This window comes from Macrobrachium rosenbergii, chromosome 4, assembly GCF_040412425.1.
Source record: "Macrobrachium rosenbergii isolate ZJJX-2024 chromosome 4, ASM4041242v1, whole genome shotgun sequence".
NCBI lineage: Eukaryota > Metazoa > Arthropoda > Malacostraca > Decapoda > Palaemonidae > Macrobrachium > Macrobrachium rosenbergii.
The window spans coordinates 54,896,456-54,908,999 of NC_089744.1; the positions used below are offsets into that span (position 1 = coordinate 54,896,456).

Here is a 12,544-nt window from a genome sequence, read left to right on the forward strand (position 1 = left end):
ATTTCCAGCCCTACCCACGAATTTAAGAAGAATAATGCAGAACACCCACCAAATCCAACGAATACCTGAAAACGACAGGTTGAGAATGGAGATGCCCCTGATGAGCGAGGCGCCCTTCGAGACAATCCCCCGACTACGACAGAAAGAGTAGATAATGACATCATTCATCCGCAGCCCAATAGCAGCCAAACTACCGATGATGTCAGCCGGCATGACATCACGCAACGGCAGGCCAATGGGAACGCTGGAATGAATGACATTCCCAGGTTGCGAAGATCTGTCAGGATCGAGCTTCGCCGCAGAAATTTGGCTTGAAGTTCGCTGACTGCAACCAATCAGAATTCGCCATCCATGACCCCCGCTGAAGCCCGTGTATAAATTCAGAAGGACCTATGCAATCTGCCAGTCCTCTACTAGCTCCCGCTGGAGAATGACAGAAGAGTCTGTCGAAACGCGTCGCGGCAACAATTGTACAGAACCAACTGTATAGAATATATAAAAAAGCAGAATCCAGATTTTGACTTTTCCCCCATGAAATGACAAATATAGGTGAGCTGTTAGCACGCACCTCCACTGAAGAGAAGTCCGCAATAAGGAAAATAGAAAAAATCTTCTACAAAATAAATGCAGCTGAAGCAGCAATAATATTCAATAATAATAATAATAATAAATATGGGTGCCGTGGCAGAGTGGTTTAGTTCATCGCTGGACTGGTTAAGAAACATTGAGGCTGGTCAGTCGTTGGATGGGTGACCCTCTCTCCTTGGCGTTGATTCCTTGGGAAAGGATCTTTACCACAATTTCATCAGTCTACTCAGCTGTAAGGGTCCAGCTATGGGTTAAATAGCAAAACTCGGCAATGATGGAAAGAAATGAAAGATCAAACGACAATGGCGCAAATGGAACCTCTGGCAACAGAGGAGCTTCGTCCGGCAGCCAGGTATACAGCCCAGTGAGTGGGGAGGACGGCCAGGTACTTGGAGGTCGTCATCTAGCAACTGACCACCACAACGACAGCAACCAGCAACCAGAGACAAGAGAAGAAAATAGGAAATATGGAGATGCTGCATCAGAAACAACCCAACAGAAAGAGGATACAGAAGAAGATTAGTCAACATCTGGAATGAGAGAAATAACACCCCTCAAACAGAACAGAGGCTGGCATACAAAGTAAGAAACAAAGAGAAAGAACACCTAGCAACGAAGGACAAGAAGATGACAGGAATGATGAGCTACCAAACGAAGATGTAACAGAGAGGTCGGAATGGGTGCAAAAGATCAGACAATGTTTGAAGCCAGATACAGAATGAACAAAGATCCCCTCCATGAAAGCCTACAACACAAAGAAACAAATAACCTGGCATATGCCGGAGCAAGACTAGTATTAGAACTCATGGGGATACAAACACCAAACACCACCATCACAACCAACCCAACAGGAACCAAAACAGCAACCGCCTTGGAAAAGGCACCTGGAAAAACAAATCATGGTGATGAGATCTGACTTGAGTAAACTGAAAGAGATGGCAGAAAAGAGGCTAAACAACACAATATAAAACAGAGGCTCAAAGCCAAAGCATATAAGATCCAACAGAACAAACTCTTCGGGACCAACCAGAAAAGACTATACAGCCAACTGAGGGGGAAGACAACCAACAGGAAATTCCTGAAGCCGAACCAAGTAAGAGACTCTGGGAAGACATATGGAGCAATCCGGTATCACACAACAAACATGCAACATGGCTCCAGGAAGTCAAGGCAGAAGAAACGGGGAGAATAAAACAAAGATTCACAAACCACTAAGTGCCCAAATGGATGACCACAGGGAGAACTTCCTTAGTACAGAAAGACAAGAACAAGTAACTAAAGGCCTATCACCTGCCTACCAATAATGTGGAAGTTACTAACAGGTATCATCAGTGACAAGCTATACAACTACCTAGAGGATACACACACCGTCCCCCACCAACAGAAAGGTTGCAGAAGGAAGTGTAGGGGCACAAAAGACCAGCTCCTGATAGACAAATTGGTAATGAGAAGGAGAACCAACCAAAGCATGGCATGGATTGCCTTCAAGAAAGCCTTTGACATGATACCCCACTACTCTTCCTAGTAGCCATGATTCTCATGACAAAATTACTGGAGAAGATGGACGCAGGGTACCAACTCACGAAAAGAGGCAACAGAATTCACAATTGATGTTCATAGACGACATCAAGCTGTATGGTAAGAGTATCAAGGAAATAGATACCCTAATCCAGACTGTAAGAACATCAGGATTGAGTCTGCAATAGAAAATGCGCCTTGGTCAACATACAAAAAGGCAAAGTGACAAGGACTGAAGGGATAGAGCTACCCGACGGGAATAGCATCAAACAGTATACCAATACCTGTGAATAACAGAAGGAGAGGATATAAAACACCAAGAGATGAAGGATACGATCAGGAAAGAATGTATGCAGAGATTCAAGGCGATATTCAAGTCAAAACTCAACCCCGGAAACATAGTGAAAGCCATAAACACATGGGCAGTACCAGTAATCAGATACAGCGCGGGAGTAGTGGAGTTGACACGGCTGAACTCCGCTGCATAGACCAGAAAACTAGGGAACACATGACAATACACAAATTACTACACCCAATTCAATGTGATGACAATACTTCAATTAAACTTCTTTTTTGGAATGAACACCACAACCAACAATTGGTTTAATGAGTTTTACTTTGTTGCCGTTAGATTTATTATTCCTAAAACCCGCCATTTACTAAAAATATTGGCTTCAGAGACAGTAACAAACCACTGACAGGAACAGATATAGTTGATCTGGGTATAGTAACTGCAGCCTTGGATACTTTTCACAGCGTCCTCATTTTACCTAAATGTCTGAACAGTATGTGCTGAGACACAACATACTGAAACATTTAGCCTATAGAGACTATACAATTTTTGGAATGAAAACTTTTTGTTGAACAAAAGGATGTTTAGGAAAATAATAATTCTGAAGGGCTTATAAAGCAATTATAGGGGAACTAAAAATTCAAACTTCTTATTGGCATGCTTTAATGTGAACACGTTAGAACGATCTTCTTCTTCGTTTTAACGTGCTTTTTTCCCATTTTTATATGGGGTAAACACGATGCCCTCTTTTGAAGGACTTTTGATTTGGCGGTGGGGTAGGTCGTAGCCTCGATCGGCTGCCCTGCCTGACATCGCTTAGACCCCGGTAACGAATGTGTACATGTATTGTACCAAATTCCCAGCTCCCTTTCTCCCAGCAGCGAGGAGAACTGGGCGGTTAGGTTGACAGTTCGAGACGTGTGAGGTGTCTGTTATGTTTTTAGAAGCTGTAACACCCATTTGTTTTCAGCAAACCTATCCGTTGATTACATACATAATCCCGGGGTGTCTACACGGATAGCAAAGTGTCCGCCTTCTATGACCGGTCGGCTGTGGGGACTGAACCCTCGCCACAGACCTCTATGAAGTCTGAGGTTGCTGCTCTACCGACCGAGCCATCAAGGCTCCGTGAACACGTTAGAACGATACTGTTGCAAATTCTACACCAAAAGAAGATTTGGATCCGTAAGCACTGAACTGTGCAATGTGGACCTTTGCATGTTATATATTCGACTGCATGGTGCTTATGATGTTCCGGGTTATATGCATAATTTTTGGGTAGGTAGTAAAACTATGCACAAACATGTACATATGTAAATGATCGTTTTGATTAAAACGATCTTTAGATAATGAGTCACTTGCTTAAGGAGAGAAAGAAGAGGTTTGCCACTTTCATCTTGTACAGATTTCTTTTGGCTGGACTTGAAAACTCCTGTGCTAATTCAGTATCCTTCATTGTGAATTAGATCTAAGCTTTTTGACAACGAATGATCCTGAACGATGTGTTTGGTTTCCACAGTCTAAACTAAATGGAACAATAGCTTTGTACAGGAACACAGGTTAAATTGTCAGCCCCCGAAGTTGTGTGTGACAGCTATCTTATCAGGTTTGACACATTTCTGCTTCTGACTTTTATGTAATCTCTGTGTGCTTTCTGGTACAAGTGTGCATCACAGATTAAATCTAACAACTTTATAGTTTGGCTGATACACCTAAAGTTACACTTGGCTCAAGCGATACTTCCTTTTCTATCTAATTTATTTTATAAAACATGACTGTTTCTGCTTTTTTTACCTTTATGAACATGTCGTAATCTTGAGGCAGTGTAGAATATGGCAAAGTCATCCATATACAAACCATTTTTTAATTCAGTCTGTTAAACGATCTGTGATATCGTTCAATTGCATGGAGGAACAATGCGTCATTGATAACGCTTCCACGTAGGATACTATTTTCCAGTTTATAAGTATCAGGATGAGAGTTATCCATTCGCATCAGAAAAGTGGTCTTTATTAAAAAGTATTATGAATACATGTAGGTAGCCTCCAACCATATAGTTGTATTGGGTTTCCAATATAGCATATCTCCAGGTGATATCATACGTCTCTTGGATGTCACAATAGTATTTTGTTTCCGTTCGAGCCCAAACAAGATCTTCTAGGAAACCCAGTGGGTCATGTGTAGATCTTACTTTCCTGTGATTTTATTTACTTTTAAGTTCAATGTTAACTTTAAATCCATCATTTTCTTATCCTTGCACAGTCACATCTTTAAAAAAATTGGCAGTTATCTGGTTTGCCTATTGGTATAACGATGGCATGTCGCCATTTTTTGGAAACAGTTTCTTACATAGGTGGTGCTAAAATTGGAGTTAATATCTTTTAGCTGAGGGGCTAGATGTCTGATTAAATCAAGGGTGACATTGTATTCACTGGAGCTAAGCGATTGCAGCAGACTTTAAATGTATCTCATTTCTCAGATAACTTCCTATTAAAATGCCTCCCACCGCTTCTCTTCTGGTCATTTCATCCATACAGCCTATAAATTAGTCTGCTGTTTGTATTCTTTTACATTCAATTTACCCTTGAGCGCGCGCGCATACACACACACACACACACACACGCATGAATCTATATTGTAGGGAACAAGGGAATTACTGAAGTGAATTAAATTTTCATTTTCCTTATAAACGGGGTTTGAACTTCACTAACTCTACAGATTTAACCACCGAGTAATTACCGGAACTCTGTATACATATTCATAAAATCATATATGTGTATATACATATAAATGTGTATATATATATATATATATATATATATATATATATATATATATATATATATATATATATAATATTAAACTACACATATTTATAAGCCAGATATATTAACATAATTATGTATGTGCAAGTGTACGTGTTTATGTGCGTATACCCTCAAAGTAATGATATATCGATCTGCCTACCGGTCTAATTATCTCAAAAGTTACAACTGAGAGCCTTACTATTATCTCACACTTCCTGGCCGGTCACTCTATCTCGCTGCCTGTCTTTTGATTGAGAGCCCTGCTATAAATTTTCGCAGCTGCTCAAAAGATTTTCCCAAAAACAAAATTTCTGCTAAAAAATTTTCGGCGCGAAGACATAAATCGTAGGAAACCTGTATCGAGAGTTTGCAACGAACGTCTCGGCTCCCCATTCATTTCTCAGGCATCTAATTTGAGTAATGGCTAATGAAATTCAAACATCCCTCGGCGCCACTTTTTCCGACCCTCGGACCGATAAGGGCGCTGTAAATGGATGGCGAGAATGATAAGTGGTTGACAGTAAGTGGACATGATTAGAGATAGAACGCCCCCAACTTACAGGGAAGCGATAACACGTAATTGGTGCTTCGGAAGTCGCTCGTGAAGGTTCGATAAACAAGGCCTCGTAAGGGACCTTTCTCTTCCTCAGAAAAAAAGACCCAGTCATCGTTACATCGCTCATTATAGAATTTTGAATGCTCTGAAAGAAAGCGGGCGAGGAACCCTTCTTTCGAGGAGGTAAATGGTGACAGATAGTGTTTGAAGGTCTATTATAAGTGATTAGAATCTAAGAATAAACTTGAGTAGTGATTATGCTATAGAAAACGAACCCGGCTGCTTTCCTCACTCCTTGTGTGGGTACGCTGTAATGAGCTTTTATGAATTCATTCGTTGTTACTCTGTTTTTGACTTACTTTTAATAGTTCATCCTCATACGGGGACTTGACTGAACTTCTATGTCACAGGAATAATGAACAGAGAACAACAAGAGGCACTACAGTCATTTCCATTTGTTCTTCAAGTCAAGCGTCGGTTTAGCGGTATCTGGAATACTTTTAAGGTATCCTTCAGTCCTTTCAGTATGACATTAAAGGATAAATAAAACTGTTTATATATAATGAAGTGCTTACCTTGAACTGAAAAAGACTGCAAGATCGAATTTCTAGAAGACTATATATATATATATATATATATATATATATATATATATATATATATATATATATATATATATATATATATATATATATATATATATATATATATGTATATATATATATATATATATATATATATATATATATATATATATATATATATATATTAAGCACAACATACAAAATCCTGACAATGTGACTCGACATTACCCGATCCAGTTTCCTAGACAAACCAGCGATTTCCGGTGTTGAATTTTTACTCCCAAATGCGAATGTATCATGAGGCTGGCAACTTCATCTCCAGAGAGTTGCTCAGAGCCGCAAGGGGAAAAGACGTTTGGTAAATTATATATGTCGAATATGTCGATATAAATATACATACACACACATATATATGTAGATATGTATACAAACAGTATACATACATACATAAATACATACCACCGCTCTTAACCACCCATTTCGTACCCCCCCCCACTCTTTACTATCATCCCCCCAACACACACACACACACAAACACACACACACTCACATTCTCTATACTTCGCTTAACTCGGTTACGTGCTTGCTTTCTCAGTCTAACCTTCTACCATCCTCGATCAGTTAACATTTAGGCTTATTATTAGTTTAATAATAATGACCGGTATATGTTTTACATAATATCGCGCATATATATATAATTTATATATATATTATATATATATGTTTGTATATACATATATATAATATATAATACTGTATATTATATATATATATATATATATATATATATATATATATATATATATATATATATATATATATATGTGCGATATTATGTAAAACATTTACTGGTCATTATTATTTTTAACTAAAAATAAGCTTAAATGTTAACTGGTCGAGAAAGCAAAAGCGTAATCGAGCCAAGTGAAGTATAGAGAATGTTTGTGGGGTTGGGAATGGTAGATAGAAGGGGGGTGGGGGGGGGGAGTCTGAAATGGGTGGGTGAGAGCGAGCAAGGATTGGGAATATTCATTTTTTTGATAGTCAGTTTTTAGGAAACGACTCAAAAGCACGTGGATCAGAATTATGCAGGGTCATAAAAGTTGACCATGAAATTCATGCGAGTCTATCTATCTGTCTGAATATATTCTAATTTATTAAGATGACCTTATCAAAGCTAACCCGGTAAAAATATGCGGATAGTTGCCAAAGATAAAATTTAAATGAAAGATTCAACAAAATTGTGGGATTAGGTAGAAGCAAATTCCTTTTTGGACGTGTTGAAATACCGTAAAATTGGCTGTCCTGTGCATCTTTAAGGCGAGTCAAACACATTCCCGGTGTTCAAGGGTATGACGTCAACATGCATAGGAATGTAATTTAATAGCCTCAGTGCCCAACTCTTAGCTTCTCTATTCTTAACACTTTATGGGTATGCTTGTCACTACAAAGCCTGAGATCCAAATGCAAGAATGTGAAGGATTTCTGAATTCCGCAGCGAGATCCGAACCCGCATCCGGAGCATCAGGACGAGGTCGCGTTACCGACCTGACCATCTGGATCTCAGGCTTTGTAGTGACGAGCGTATCCAAAAATTGTGAAGATTTCGAGAAGCTAAGACTGCATTGTGGTTATTAAATTTATATACGTATCTCATAAAATGCGACTAGCAGTTTCTAATATACATAAGATTACTCAGCGGCAGACTCGGGGAGATAAAATAGAGTTGGTGGACTTACTTGTTCGTGTATTTGAACACAACTGTATTTCAATAAGGAGGATGATAGACAGCTTTCAGAATTAAAGGGATTATTCTTCACTAGAAATCAAATGCTTTAAAGGACAGACTGAATCCAGCCGAGATATCTCTTACCGCTGGACTCTTGTCAGCTGAAGCACATCGACTTTTCCAAATATGAAGGTAATAGGAATGGTGACGTGTCGTACGTCACCTGTCTTGCTTGCATGATTAACACTCATCAGTGAGCCAGACTTTCGCACCGAGATTCACTAAACTTCTACTCTCGTTTGGTTAGAGGGAAATGAATTGATCATGACCGAAAATCATACCGGAAGACAACTATGCATATGTACACAAATGTAAGCATACATCCATACATGCATTGTCATTTCTGTAAAAAAATAAATAAATAAATAAATACCAACACCAAAGAGTAGTGCTGTGGAGGTGACTCTCAATCCACGTACTGATATACGCTGTGTCCCATTTTCTGTATATTAATTTAAACAAGAATAATGAAAATAATGATAAAAACACATGTCAAGCAAAATATTTACCCCGCCCTTTTTATATCCAAAAACTAGCGGTCATTCGTAGGTTGGGAAATAAATAGAATCGACTAGTGTCCATCAACACATTCATTTTAAGTGTTTTTTTATATACAAGTTTCTTTATGGATTTCTTTATCTGTTTGTCTGTCCATTAGAAAGATCGCACGAAAACTAACCAACGGATTTTGATGAAATTCACTGGGTGGCCCCTTCCTGATGAATAAAGTTTGTTGTGAAACAAATGAGATTTTACGATTTATTGCTTTGGAAACTAAGTAAGATCTTCATCGATATCACCAAAAGGCTCGGCAACGGGAGAGATTCAGTCATCTAATATTCTAACCAGATTTCATCAAAAGCCGTGCATCAGTTCTCCAGATATGTTTCGTCATCGTTGTTACTCGAAATGTGCACACATTCATATGGAATAAATCACAGCTCCCTTGGCGGAGGCTTGGAATATCTGAACAACCTTTACTGACTCTCTCTCTCTCTCTCTCTCTGTAGCTGAAGAATGTTATAATTTATGTTTTGGGCATCTCTCAGAGCATGCAAAATATCACTACGAAACAATAAATGCAAATCGCGTCATTTGACCAGACATCGTGCATGGGTATATTTTAGTGATCCTAAAATCTTAAGAAATACAAGCACTAACAAAATATTGGCTTCGTTCATGGTTACATTCGCGACGTAACTGCAGTATTTGGTAAAAACGAACACACATCACGTGTGCTTACTAATATGCACAGAATATTATGTACCAACTTTTACAATGCACCCCTAAGAGGATTAAAAAGACAAATGAAAACAGGAGCAAACTACAGAGACTCCAAAAAGTAATTTGCAAAAATATGATGAACAGCTAAGCTCTGGAAACTTCACTGCCTTTAATCACGTGTGAGACCATCGAATAGGCGAGCCACTATTCGAAAGTGGGTGCCGTGAGAAATGGAAGACGATAAACAGCTCGAATTGCTTGTTAACGCATTAGGGATGTGTGCGAGCGCATATTGATCCAATTTGCCACGTTTACATGGCTCTGTAACCTATCACCGGCAATTTTCAAAGGGAAGGCTTATTAGAAGAAATATTAACAAACAGTCCGTGAATAGAAAATTGACAACATCTTTATAGACCTCGCTGGCCAGGTGTTAGAAAATTTTCACTCAATACGAAACCTGTTGGACGTATTCCTTAAGCGCATAAACATTATTAAATATGAGTAATGGTGATTATATGTGACCATCAGGGTTCCATTACTTGAATAAACATAATCTGGCCTCAGTTTCTTAACTGCAAACACCGGCTCACACCGACACCTGAAATGGGTGAGCGAAATGTATCAAAATCAAAGCTTTGGAAAGGTTTTGAAGGTCTGGTGCAGAGGGTGGGAAAGTTGCTCCTCAGGCGTTGAGGTGACTGGATACGTCTGCTTTCCGCAATCGTGGGAGAGCGTAGAATGTTGTTGTTTATGATTAAGCTGGCTTTACGCCAGCACGGGCTCTTGCTCATACAGCAGCCCATGAAGAATGTAGAAGCTTCTGGACCGAGCACAGACCCGTACTTTTTTGTAAGAATTACAAGTTTATTAACTTAAGGGTGTGTTCGGTGGGTATGTCAAATTGCTAGTTGTTTAGTCGTCGTGATTCGACGTGTCAGGAAAGGGACTGAAACATATGGCATCTTTCAAGCAATGACAGCATAAAGTTATGACCATACCTTGCTGATGCTCCTTTTCACAATGACGAACATTTTACTCTTACTCTCCCTTATCTGCTATTATCGTTCGCATTCTCGTTCAGTTCAACAGAAAAAAATACGAGCCTGGACCTACGCTACTCAAGCTGGTTAAACTTACAAAATTCTGGTGCCAGGAAGACAAACTTACGGTGTCACCTAACAAGACTTCTTACCCAAGGCCAATACCTAACAAGAATAAACTCGTGGATTCCAGGCTTTCTGATATAGAAATTACAACTTTCATTGCAAAAGTTACATAGCAAAGACCCTGCTTGAAAATATAAAATCATTAAACTGCTCAATACAAAGACAACTGAATAGTTTCTGCATTTGTGATACATATCCGGCCATACATAGGGCATTGTACTTTGTAGACTGTTCTCTATTATAGATCTAATTGAATTAACACTTCAAACTGAGTATGATGATGATATCTTATTGAACTGGTCGTGACATAACGGCATTTCTCCTTCACTTTCTTTATGATAATACTGTAAACTTATGAGTTCTTATTATTTACATTGTAACATTTCGCACTCGGTCTCATTATGATAAAGTTTCCTGGGGTTCAAACTGTATGTCTCTCCTACTCACACAAACACACACACACACATATGTATATTAGTATGTATATATATATATATATATGTATATATATATATATATATATATATATAGTATGTATATATATATATATATATATATATATATATATATATATATATATATATATATATATATAGAGAGAGAGAGAGAGAGAGAGAGAGAGAGAGAGAGAGAGAGCGTGCATTCTATTAAATATGAGATGCCCTAATATCGGATCAATGGTGCAAGTTTAGTGCTTGAATGATTCAATAAAGAATTACGGGGTCCTCCAGAATCAAGAGCCCGTGCTGGAATAGGGTCACCTTACTCTACACTCACACACTATAAATAACATAAAAGATCTTACTGAAATACAAGCTGAATCAACAGCGTAAAGTCGTCTGAAATGATTTATTTTCAGAGTCCGAAATTTTCAGCATGAACAATTTTTTTACTTTTTCTTTCAGTCATGAGCTACTTGGTTAATGGTAAACCTCTCAATATAATTTTACGTTTCCTTTTCAAGTTCGCGTAATTAATCGCTATCGTGTCATGTTTAGCGTCCTACAAAAGTCAGGTTATTGATGTCAATTTATTGTCATTTACTTTTGTAAAGAAGACGAAGTCTTTTACATTGAAAGTTTAAATAACTTCTTTTAGAACGTAAGATTTGTCAGGGGCAATACTCAACACAGTTCTACGTATTGAAGATACTCTACAATATTCTACAACATAACGGGCGTATCTCAACTGGTATAAGCTTTTAGGAAGGCAAAGGATGTTAGTGAAAGATTAATTAATATGATATAATACGCAAAATAGATTTCAAAAACAGTAAAAAAGCATTTCTGTAGCCTGATTCAAGAAACTACACCTACTAACTGAATTCCAAAGTAACCGTCGGAAGAGCATATCTTTCTTACCTATGTTCATCCCTCGTCTCTATGGCCTCCTTAGCTCAGGGGCAGAGCACTGGTCTTGTAAACCAGGGGTCGAGAGTTCGATTCTCTCAGGGGGCAACTGCATCATTATTATTATTATATATATATATATATATATATATATATATATATATATATATATATATATATTATTATTATTATATATATATATAGGCTTTCCACAAATATCATTGACATCTAATGGACAATACGTTATTCCAGGCAGCTCGCGCATTTGCATCGACGATTGATGAAGCCAAGAATTTCATTACGTATTGAATATGGACTTGTCTTTCTTTCCATCCCGCTCATGAATGTTCCTTTCTACAGTGTACACTATATTTTCTTAATCATTTTCCTTGACACCTCTTCTGTCTGTTAATTTAAATGTTTGTGTGTGTATCAAGCTAAATGTTTCTGTGAGTAAGTAGTAAACTAAATGTTTGCGTATCAAAATTGTATCTTTGTGTAAAAAAAGTATATCAGTCTTCATTTGAATAATTCTGCATTGCAGTAAGAACCCGTGTATTTAGTGTTCCACCCTGAAATAAAAAGTAATTTTCAAACCAAAAATCCACATTTCAAAAATGATTAAAGTTCAAGGACTGAGATACAGTCCTCTGTTACTTTACTTACAA

At 38.0% G+C, this 12,544-nt stretch overlaps 1 protein-coding gene and 1 non-coding gene across 3 annotated transcripts in view; one reads left to right on the forward strand and one right to left on the reverse strand.

The window, feature by feature from the left end:
• Positions 1-12,544, reverse strand: part of LOC136834714 (GS homeobox 1-like) — a 198,953-nt gene that overhangs the window by 56,288 nt on the left and 130,121 nt on the right. The gene's annotated exons all lie outside the window — the stretch shown is intronic.
• Positions 11,913-11,984, forward strand: TRNAT-UGU (transfer RNA threonine (anticodon UGU)). The gene has a single exon. It is a non-coding gene; the product is annotated as a tRNA-Thr (tRNA).